Source organism: Saccopteryx leptura, chromosome 9 (assembly GCF_036850995.1).
Source record: "Saccopteryx leptura isolate mSacLep1 chromosome 9, mSacLep1_pri_phased_curated, whole genome shotgun sequence".
In the NCBI taxonomy this organism is placed as follows: domain Eukaryota; kingdom Metazoa; phylum Chordata; class Mammalia; order Chiroptera; family Emballonuridae; genus Saccopteryx; species Saccopteryx leptura.
The window spans coordinates 49,014,953-49,027,146 of record NC_089511.1 but is presented as its reverse complement, the minus strand read 5'-3'; positions in this window follow the sequence as shown (position 1 = coordinate 49,027,146).

Here is a 12,194-nt window from a genome sequence, read left to right as displayed (position 1 = left end):
GTTAGCTGGGCTGTGCTCTCGGGCTGAGGCATCTCATGCTAACTCTATGTCAGCGGAGATTAATTGCTTCTGTCATCTGATGAGGGGGAAATTAGCAGCAATGTAGTTATGTGTAGGATAAAGTCCTAGACCAGGAAACAGGTGCTCTGCTGTAACCATGAACCCTTGGGCAAGACACACACCTTCTCAGATCCAGGTTTGTCAGTTGTGTGTAAAATGAGACAAACAAACGATACTCCTGAGAGTCCGCTCCACGGGACCAGTCTGGGATTTATGATCTTGACTCTGGCTTCAATGCACCTCTGAGTTCATCCTGTCCTCTGATTTGTACATTCCGTTCACACATTCTGCTGTGGCCTGTCAGCCTGGGTTGGCTAACTTGTCTCCTTGCCCACCTTTGCTTCTGGCTCATTACAAGAGAGAGTGTTTGTTAAATCACAGCACAGATACCGCTGGGATACCGAGAAGCAGCACAAGTAGATAAGGGAGATTCTCTGTGTTCTTTCCCAGGGTAATCCCTGTAGGACACTGTCTTTTTCACACTGTGTTCCATGGATTGGTTAAAAATTGTGCACTGTGGAGCTTTGCTGCCTGGCTGACATGGCCAAAATGACCTCTTTGTCCACCCCCCTCCTCTCCACCATGTGTATGTCAGTTTTTTTTATCTGTAAAATGAGCCAATCTTTGCTTGAATAGCCTTGTTTTCAGGTCTTCTGTCAAAATCACACCTATTTTTAAGACCCAGTTAAAAAAATATCACACTTTTAGTCACACATGACTAACATGGGGTGTTGGTAGGTGTGATATATATATAAAATATATATATAAAATAAGTAAATAAATGGAACCCCAAATAAAATAAGTTCATTTGGAAAATCTGGCTTGATCAAAGTCAACTACATTTTTTTTTCTTCAGCCCCCAGAGTATTCAGTGTGATGCACTGCAGGGGAATTTTGAAACTTTGCTGGAGACCATGGAAAGCAGAGGAGATGATTTGGAATTTCCCAGGCTTACCTGACAATAGTGTGAGTTTATGAAGCACCCAGTATCGTCAGGAAACTCAGGCGCATCTTCTGAAATGCAGCTTGAGAAATACAGTTTGGGTACATAATAGCCTGTTCCATTTTCATCAAAGGTCTCTGCTGCTCTCGTTCTCAGATTCTACACATCCGTCACTCATTGCACTGTTTTCTATTTATACTTTTCATATTTATATGGAAGCTGACTTTCATAGTTATAGCTTTACTTGAGCAATCATCTGCTAATTTTAAAGATTGAAGATAGCTTAGATGAAGCCACCCTATTGGAGAAGCAACCAAAAATTAGTCTCTACTAAAGTGGAGTTAGCATGAGCTGCTAAAACCCAAGAACATGGTCGCACTGACTTATCTCTACCTATCCCTGACCGGGTAGTGAAGCGATGCCTTTGTTAAGAAATAGAGGTTGTCTGTGAACTCCTGGAGTCTGTGAGAGCCAGGAGTCTGGCTCCATGGTTTTGTTTTTGTATAAGCTGGAAATCCTTCTCCTCACCTGCTTGGATATGACCTGCAAACAACCATATGCTCTTGCCTGTCACCCAATATTCAACAGGCTTCCCAGAGAGCCCAGTCTGCAGCTGAAAAATGGATACTGAGTAAGGGAAGGTATGGAGCTTGAACTCCTGGGCAAATATGTGCCCAGGTGCCTGTTGACTGCCTAAGAACGAGAGCTATAAGAATTGGATTAGAGATTAGAGCCTCCTGGGACAAGGACCTGGTCGTGGCCCCTTATCACCCACAGGATAAAGTCCAGACACACTGGCCAAGCAGCCCAAACCTTCCCAGACTGGGCCCGCCTTCTTTCCCTCACATATCCATGACAACTTGTTTGCTCTTCTGGGCCATCCCCTCCCAGGCCGGCCCTTATGTCACCCTCCATTTCTTATGCCCCTGAATCTTTGCTTGAATAGCCTTGTTTTCAGGTCTTCTGTCAAAATCCCACCTATTTTTAAGACCCAATTAAAAAAAAATATCACACTTCCTTCCCCAATGCCTACCAGGCCCAGCTCATTCAGATGATTCAGGACTCCCCTCATCTATTTACTATTGTCTCATGTGCTCCATTTGAAGTCCATTTCTCTCTATGTTACGGCTCAGAGTAGGCATGATATCCGCTCATAAAAAATACTTAATTTAAAGTCAGGGACTCTGCTGTTGTTATCCATGTCCCCAGCCTTTGTGTCAACAGTCAACATACATATGTTTACTAAGAGCTAATTATTTTGCAGGGTGATAGTGACTTAGTCTCCTCTGGGCTAACTGGTTTGTAGGCACAGGTGATTGTCCTTATTCTCCTAAGCTTGCTAAGTATGAAATACGAATGGCCTTCAAGATCCTCCACCATCCAGGATCAATAGACCATTGAGCACATGGAGAAGGGGTATAAACTTTCCAAGTTTTCTCTGAAGAACATCTGGGTCTAAAGCAGGGTTTCTCACCCTCGGCATGACTAACACGGGGTGCTGGTTAGTTCTTTGCTGTGGATGCCCATCCCATGCATGGCAGGATGTTCAGTAGCATTCTTGTCTCTACCCACCAGATGCAGTATCACCCTTCCTTACTGCACTTCCCACTCCGAGATGGTGAGAAACAAAGGTGTCTCCAGACACTGTTAAGTGTGTGTGTGTGGGTGGGGGGGGCAGCATCACTCCTGCTTGAGAACCACTGAGCTCAAGATCTCCAGTGTTTTGTTCTGAGTCGTGCAATAAAGAGACTCATGTCTTCTCTAACAATTCAGGTTGTATCTCCCTCACCTGGAACCCACAACTAGTGAATGTAGCCAGGGTTAGGCAAAAGCCTTCTGAAAAGCAAGGTAGATAAGGTACTGTTGTTCAGGGACAGACCATGACAATGATAAACACAGGCTTAACCAAAGAAAACCAGACAGATGCTTAGATGAGTCCTTGCTTTTCAAAGTCCTGTCCATAAACCACATCTTTTGGAAAGATGATTAAAAATAAAGATTCCTTGGCTATTCTCTGGGCCTGCTGTATTGAAATTTGAATTTTTAACAACTCCCAAGAGGATTCTTATGCATCCAAGAGTTTGGAAACCACTGCATTAGACAACAGTGCTTATTTACTCATTTATCTTTATTTAAAAAAGCTTTTGTTTTAAAATAACCAGGGACCATGTATTAATAGCATTGGAACTTAGCCTTGATATAAGAAGAAGTACTATACCTTAACTTTGTTTCTCATTCTTTTTTCTAACTTAACTGCTCCTAAACACTAACAGAATCCATATGTTTCATGGAAAAAATCCCCACCAGAATATCAGATTGGTCAAGCACACTTGAATGAGTCTATCCAACCCTATGATTGGATCCAAGTTCCTTCTTGGGCACAACGTGGGCACCCCATTCAGTCATCACTCCCTTTTCCAATGGGCTTGGTCTGTGCTGCTTTTTACCTACGGGGAGATATTTTGGTGACTCAGAAGGAAGAGTAAAAAGGAAAGCAAGCTCAGATAAGATGCAATAGAATAGGATAAAGTGCATTGTGATTGCTTTGAAATTAGTTCTCTGATTTGGATCTGTGTTCTTATAAGCAAAGCCTAAAACTGTTAACCCCCAAGACCTCAGTTGTAGTTTAACTAAAGTTGAAGCAGCTCCAAACCTAATGAATGGATAAGTAGTAACTACTTTCTGTTCAGAGAATATATGTCTTTTTCTTCCTTTGCTACTTTTCACTGCCCAGCCAACAGTGCTAGCCGCACTGTAGGAGATCTGTAACTTCTTGCTGAGTGGAATTCAGGGCTGCACAACTCTGTTGGGCCTATAGTTTGGGGCAAAAAGGCAGCTGGATATTGACCAATGCACTAAGCAACAGAGACGGTCTTCTTACAGCCCATAAGAGACTGGGAGTGGAAGGGACCCACGTACTGCAGGAACGCTAGAAAGAGCTCACCTAGAGTCCTTGCTTCTTGGTAATCGAAATAATTGACACCGTCTGAATAAAAGAAAAAAACCAGAAAAATGATGCCAGGGAGATCTCTACTGAAAGACAGACTATTCCAGTTTTCCATTGGAGTCATGTCTCCCAGTTCAAAAACAACCCCATCATCAGAACTGCTGAGCCAACACAATGAAATGTAAATACTGTTACACTCAGTAACATGACACCACTAGAGGTCTACCCTGACTCTCTGCCATAAAACGTGGCCCCAGTTCTTTCAGATTTATGTTTCTAGGGGCTTTCCTATTTGTTTTATTAGCATGCCGGCTCCTATTTGTCAAGCAGTTAGGCTGGTGGTGTCTTTTCGTTTGCAGATTACAGGGGTGTAGATCAAAGGCTGAATGGGACTCAGACCACAAGGCGGAGGTATGCGTTTTCACAGATATTTGCCAAACGCTTAGAGCCAGTTGAAACTTAAGACTAGAAAGATTTCTCTTTTTAGCCAGGCTTGCCTAATATTCTGGCATCCTACAATTTTTGTATACTTTTTTAAGGAAAAGGAATAGGAGGGTGGGAGGGTTTGTCTTTCAATATCTTGGTAGGAGAAATGAAGAAATGTAGTATTTTATTTATAGGCAAAGTTCTCCTGTCAAATGCTTTGAAAGTTAGTGGGCTTTTATAGATCTAAGATAGCCACCCCCACCCCAGATCAGAAAATGTCTTTGATAGATGGAATTATTGGCCTCAATTCCTTTTCTACACCCTTTGCCACATGACTTTGCAATCTCTTGCACGGAGGCAAAGTGAAGTTTTCTCATTGGTTTGAGACTTGCTTTGGCCAATGATGTGTGGGTGGCAATGGCCATGTGCCAGATTTGGGCTGCAAGAGCCATCACTACTCTCATCTGTATGAAGAGAGCTTTTCCCAAGTAGCTGCTACCTCTCTGCTTGAGGCTGGGATGAATACAAGGGAACCTCAACATGAAGTCAAGTGCAGCCAGGCCTCCGTCTTGAGGCAGAACCGCCTAGTTGAGTCCAGCTCTGATGAGCAAGACCCAGATGACCTACAGACCTGTGAGCCAGAATAAATGACTATTGTTTTAATCCACTGGATTGTGGAATAAATTGCTTGTTATGCAGTAACGTGGAGTATAGCCAACTGATGCGATGTCTTACCAGCTTCTCTTTCTAATTAATAATGACTCTGGGGAAAGGACAATATTTATGTCTCTTATGTCCACAATCCTGAGCTTGTACATGAGATAGTCTGCCCAGAAGGAAAGCGCATGATTTTGGGATTCAGATAGTCTTGGAACAAAGTCAAGCTTTTGCTACTTAATAACTCTGAAACTTTGATGAGGCCATTGAACTTCTCCAAAGCTCAGTTTCCCCATATATTGAGGTCTTTGGGAAATAGAGATAAAGTACATAAAGTGCTCACCACATAGTGTTAAATAAGCGGTGGCTGTTATGTTTGTGGGATAAATCAATAAATGCTAGTTTTCTGTCAGTACTGATGACCTGGTCCCCTGTGAGAGGCACCTACCTCTTTCCTTCTGCCAACTATGGCACCTTCCCTGGGCTCTGACACCCATTTGTCGGGGTCTGAGATTGCGTGTCAGCACTATGTCTTCCTTCGCTAGTCCCTATTCAGTGAACTCCGTTCTCAGTGGCATCAAGCTGTAGACCTGCCTGTCCTGGTCCGATGGTGCTCTATGCTCTTAGCAGCAGCAGCAACAATAATGATAGTAATTATTGAGTGCACACTAGGTTCAAATACTTTACATGGATGGTCTCATTTGACCTTTAAAGAAATCCTATGCTATGGACTGAGCTGTGTCCTCCCCCAGCCCAATCCATATGATGATGCCTTGACCTTCAATGTGACTATATATTTGGAGATAAGACCTTTAGGAGGTAATTAAAACTAAATGAGGTCATAAAGGCAGGGTTTTAATCTGATAGGACTGGTGTCCTTATAAAAGTAAGGGAGACATCAGAGAGCTCTTCACCCTTTCCTCTCTGTGCATGCATAGAGGTGACGGATTGAATCAGTGAGAGGGTGGCCACCCGTCTATGAGCAGGGGAGACAGGCCACATTAGAAACCAGCCATGCTAGCACCTTGAGCTCCAGCTTCCAGTCTCCAGAATTTATGTGAGAGTATAAGTTTCTATTGTTTAGGCCAGGGGTCGGGAACCAGATGTGGCTCTTTTGATGGCTGCATCTGGCTCACAGACAAATCTTTAATAAAAAAAATAATGTTAAAAATATAAAACAATCTCATGTATTACAATCCATTCATTTCCTACCGCTCATGTTCATGGTTGCGGGTGGCTGGAGCCAATCACAGCTGTCCTCCGGGACAACACCAAATTTTTATTGGATAATGTGTAATGTACATGGTCGTTGTATGGCTCTCATAGAATTACATTTTAAAATATGTGGTGTTCATGGCTCTCTCAGCCAGAAAGGTTCCTAACCCCTGGTTTAGGCCATCAGTCCATGGTGTCCTGTTATGGCAGCTGGAGATGATTGAAACTGACTGCATTTTGATACAAACACCATTGTAAGGCCAGTGGCCAAGACCAGGCAGGCTCACATTGGATTTGGGCAGACGGTAGAGAAACGGCAGAGCCAGAAAATGGTGGGCCATTTCATTTATTATAGTCTCACAATGGCAGATGAGCAAGCAGGTGGGGGAAAAAACCCTTCTCCAGCAAACAATAGTAAAAAATGGCCCTTCCCAATGGCGGCAGGCAATCCACAATCTACAATCTGCCACCCTGAGGCAAGCACCTGCAGCCTTACATAGACTATACACACGAGGTGCTGTCCTGTGCTCATGCACCAATCAGGCAAGCTACAAGCGAGCAACCTTAAAACACTTGTTTGCCCAACAATCATCAACATTTTACAGTTAAAGAAACTGAGGTTCAAGGAGACAAAGTACCTTCCCCCTTGTCCCACCTCCAGCAAACGTGAGAGTCAGCATCCCACGTCCACGTCCGCAGCTCTACTCCGGAGCCTGTACACCTAATCAATCTGCACCTTCGTCATGACCAGCTCGGACCACCTCAGTCACTGCAGGCAGCTTGCTGGCCTGAGGTAGGAGCCCTGCAGCCCCAGCAAGAGGCCGACACTGAGAGAACTGAGGGCAGGTCCTCAGCGCGGGTGTCAGGTGCAGTAGAACTGGAGAAGCAGCCCAATGGTACAGAAAAAAGGCTCTGCTCCCCTGAAAAAATAGCTTTGATTATTTTAGGTAATAATAAATACTTTATAGTGTAAGTAATTTCATTCAATGCATATTTTATCAAGTCACTGCCTGGCGTTAAGAAAAGTGGCTGGTCATATAATATTTATAAATATTAGCAAAAGAACAATGAAGTAATTTTGAGATGCCTCTCAGTTTATCTTTCCTAGTGACACGTCAGCTTCTCTGCTTGCTCTCATTTCACTCTTTTGGCCCCGGAGAAGGCCCTGGGGCATATGACATGTAGGGGAAAGAAGGAACAAATGATGTCAGGGGCATCTCTGTCACCCCGGAAAAGCTGGGAAGTCCATCCTTTCCTAGTGAAATATGAGGAGAGAGGAGACAGGCAGAACAAGGTGTTGAGGTACCCGTGTCTTGACCTCCCTACTAACCCCAAGCTCAGCTCAGAGTAAAGACCCCAGCTAACGGGAGAAAGAGGCAGTGTTGTGTGGTAGAAACATCTAAATAGGTTTAAGAAGAACTGAGAACCTTGAACCTAGTGGTCTGCTTTCCTCACTGTGGCCTGAGGGAGCTGGAAGCCTCTAGGATGGATATTTGCACCCTTGGCACTATTGACATATTGGGCCAGGTAATACTTCTGTCTTGAGGAGCTGTCTTATGTGGTGTAAGATATTTAGCAGCATCTTTGGCTTCTACCTACTAGAGACTTCAGTATCTCCTCAATTGTGACCATCAAAAATATCTCCAGATGTTGCCGATGTCTCCTGGGGGCAAAATTGAGGCCCCTTCTCCATAGGAACCACTGTCCTCAGAGACACCCGACATTTGGCTCCAAGTTAGAGTGACAGTGATAGAGTGGCTCAGGTCAAGAAGAGGTCATGGGTAGATGAGACTGGGCAGGGCTCCCGGCTCCCTAGGGCTTGCACATGCCGGACAGGAAATCCAAAAGTTCCAGTTTGCCCTGAATGACAGGACTCAGAAGTGCTGGAGGCCAGCGACACTGCAGAGCTCTGGGAGCAGAGAGCTGGTTCTGTGGCCGTCATCATAGTCAATGTCTATCCAGGACAAGGCACACCCCACTGCAGAGACAAGCAAAGGACCAGAACAGGGTTCTCGGTCTCAGGTCCTCACCTTCCTTTTATATTCAGACTCCATTTTTGGTGTAAAGCCCTGGAAAGGGGAGACATCCTAGATGACCCATATATGGAGTTATTGGGGAAAAAAAATCAAACTAGAAGAGAGTGAGGTACCACCAATTGACATGTTTAAAATCTTCCCTCCCCAACTACCCAATGCAGTGGGAGAACTCCTGAGGAATATTATATCAGTAATAAACAAAATTTAAAAATCACATTTCTTTGCATAGCTGAAAAGCCATGTGAGTACGTGTGAGTCCATAATGCAGTAATGATAGTAACAATAACAGCCCAAACATGCATCAAGTGCTCACTGCATGTTAAATACTTTGCAGGGATCATCTTATTTAAGCCTCAGAAGCAGCCTCATGAGGTAGATGTTTCTGTTGTGGTCTTTTCTTTACCTCTGAGAAAACTGAGGTGCAGCTAAGCTCAGGTATTGATGCAAAGTGTCACAGCGGGGAGGTGATAGGGCGTGGACACACACCAGACCGGGTGACTCCAAAGCCCAGCACCTCACCGTGCCACCAGCTGCCTCATTGTTGTAGCACTTTGTGTCTACATACCAAATTTGTCCCTTTATTCTTTTTACCGTCCTTGTAAGACAAAGAGTGTCACTCCATTTCTTTTCCATAGCAATGTTTCAAGACAGGGATTTCTAGCGTTTAATGTCTATTGAGCAATGATTTCTTCCTCTTGGGAGTTCCAATACTCTCAGGCCTGAGGAGAAACTAAAGGGAGCATTTGTTGTAGTAGATTTTTCATGGTGAAGAAGTTGCTACACCCAGAGCAACAGAGATCTGTTTGTGTGTAGACTGCAAGCGCAGCATCTGTGTCACACTGAGTAGCAGCACAAGCAGAGCACTAAGCAGTGAGCTTATCTCCTAGCCCCAGGAAGTGGTGCTCAGTAACAAGGCTTTGTAGATTGAGTTCCTGGATACTTAGTGGTTCCCATGCCATTCTTTCTGAAATAGCCAAGGACTGGCATTATCAGAAATACAAGTCAATTACATTAAAATGAGTCTTTGAGGCCCTGGCCGGTTGGCTCAGTGGTAGAGCGTCGGCCTGGCGTGCAGAAGTCCCGGGTTCAATTCCCGGCTAGGGCACACAGGAGAGGCACCCATCTGCTTCTCTACCCCTCCCCTTCTCCTTCCTCTCTGTCTCTCTCTTCCCCTCCCACAGCGAGGCTCCATTGGAGCAAAGATGGCCCGGGCACTGGGGATGGCTCCTTGGCCTCTGCCCCAGGCGCTAGAGTGGCTCTGGTCACGACAGAGCGACACCCCGGAGGGGCAGAGTGTCGCCCCCTGGTGGGCGTGCCAGGTGGATCCTGGTCGGGCGCATGCAGGAGTCTGTCTGACTGTCTATCCCCGTTTCCAGCTTCAGAAAAATACAAAAAATAAAATAAAATAATAAAAATAAATAAAATGAGTCTTTGTTTTTGTTTTTTGTTTGTTTGTTTTTTAACAGCCATCAGTTTTTATTTAAACATAGCTTTTTGGTCTACAAACAGTGCCTTCATGAACCTGACCTTCCTCTCCAATCAGCTCCTTGTCTGGGTCTGAAGGGACGACAGATCATTGAATATCCCAAACAGCCTTCTTGTTTTAAGTAATAGATAACCAACTTTTCGCTACTCAAGAACATTGTAGTTAATCCTAAGAAACTTCTCAGGTATAACTTGGATAAAACATTCCTTTTTAAGATGTTAGAGCTGGAGGGGTCATAGAATCATCAGCTCCAATACATTTATTTTGCAGAAGAAAAAACTGAAATCCATAGATGTTAAAACAGCAGAAGTCACTACCACTTTGTCATAGAGCAAGGGGTTAATCATTGTTCTAACAGCTTTGTGACACCTTTCCCAAATAAGAATATTTCTTGGTCTTCAAGTTTCTTACAAGAACTTTTACTGCTGCCTGCCCTGCATGACGGGCTCCTGAGGGGCAACAGTATCGTCCTGGCACCCGAGAGCCTTCCTTCATCCCTCCTCCACCTCCTCCATGAGCAGAGTTTATCCAACTTCAAATGCAGACGGAAGACAAAGGACATTGTGATTTGTAAGAACCAAGAGAAGATCAGAAAATAAGCAGGGCACTAATGGAACAGGGAACTTAAGGGTTACAGGCAGGTCCTGCTCCTGTTCTGTTAGGAGTAACATGCCCAAGGTCGTTCAAGAAGCAGAGACAGATAGGGACTCTGGGAAGCTGAGAGAGAAGAAAAAAAAAAAAAATCAAAAGAGACAAACGTTTGCATTCTATTGGTTAAAAGACCCTTATCAGAAGTTTAGGTTTAGAATTCGCCAATGAGCTAGACCCCAGCCCCTGTTGCTATGCTATGTGCAGCCCCCTTAGCAAATAGGTTACCGCCACATCTGCTTCTGTATTAGGCTTGCTTGCTTAGCTTATAAAAAGATTTAGCTGTGAGCGCTAGGTGCGATTCCCATCTGTAGCTCCTTGTGAGTACGGTGTCTCTGGACACCTCGGGAATTTGCCCCTGCGCAGGTAAAACTGGCCAATAAAGTTACATCTATACTCCTGAAAGTCTCCGACGTTTGTTCTTGTACCCGGTGGATGCTACATGATTCATGTTGTCAAGTTTCCTTCCCTCAGAACAGGAGCCTGGGCCATTCTATTGGAAGCCATTAAAGGACAAATTCTAGGACAGCAGGATTAGGGTAGGCTCCTGGGGCTCGGCCTCTCTACTGGGTCCCTCTGGTTTGCTTCACACTTGCACATGGCCATCCATAGCCCTGGATTCCCCACGGCACACATAACTGAGTTTCTGTGGCCATGTGCTCTGTGCAGAAGTTAACTACGTTGCTTTTACGTTAACAGGGAAGAGGCAACTCACAGGAGATGCGGTTCAGCTGACTTTCCTCAGTCGAAACTGCTCTTGGTGGAGAAATCCCTTGAGAGAAAATCTTGCTGGTGTTCTCTGTCGTTGTGTAGCGGAGGTTCCGAATAAAACTGTCTCCACTGCGTTTGCCCCGGCCCTCCTCCATGAAAAAGCACTTTAGCTTTCAGACACTAAATAGTTTCCAAAAATGGGGAAAAAAAATCCACTTGAGCCAATGATGGGGATCTTATGTTCAGTGAGAAAATTGAGGAAAATAGTTCAGTTATTCCCAAATGAGTAAGAGGACAGAAAACATTATAAAGAGAAAAACATAAACCTTAGATGAGCAGTTTTCAGAGTGGTTGAAGGGACAATTTGCATTAGAACTACATGGGATGCTTGTTAAAAATAAAGATTCCAGATTTCCATCCTGGCCCTACTGAATCAGGCTCTCTGGGGCTGGAAATATAAATTTTCAGCAGCTCTCCAGGTGGTTCTTGTGCTCATTGAAGTTTGAGACAGGCTGCCTTAGATTTATTTTACAAACAAATTTCACCAAATATTTTCCGGAAAGTCAATGTAAATTTCAGCCCTGATTTACTGCACCCTTCCTAATGTCTGCGTGCGCGCGCGCGCACACACACACACACACAAATACACACACCCTACTTTGTTTTATAAGCTTCTAATGGGAATGGGGGAAAGGGGAGAGGCAGGCTAATTTAAATCTTTTTGTGTGGCTTTTAGATTTTAATACCCTCCCCCCTCCATTTTGCCTTATCTTCTCCTTTTAACATTTCTTTTATGCATATACCGTTTCCCCCTTTGGGTTTTCTAGCCACAAGGGAAATTCCCAGGTGCAAGAACATTCAGTCCTCAGCCTCAGGAAAGGCCCTGCTCTGGATCTTTGAAGATGGAGGAACTTAAATATTAAAGGATCCACCAGGTGCCAATAGAGTTGCACAGGAGTCCCAAAGGGGAATTTGTTTTCAACATAAATCCTAATAATCTAGTAATTGTGAAATGAGTATTTATAGTGTGTGGAGTGCTCTGATCAGCACTGGCCCAGCTCCCCC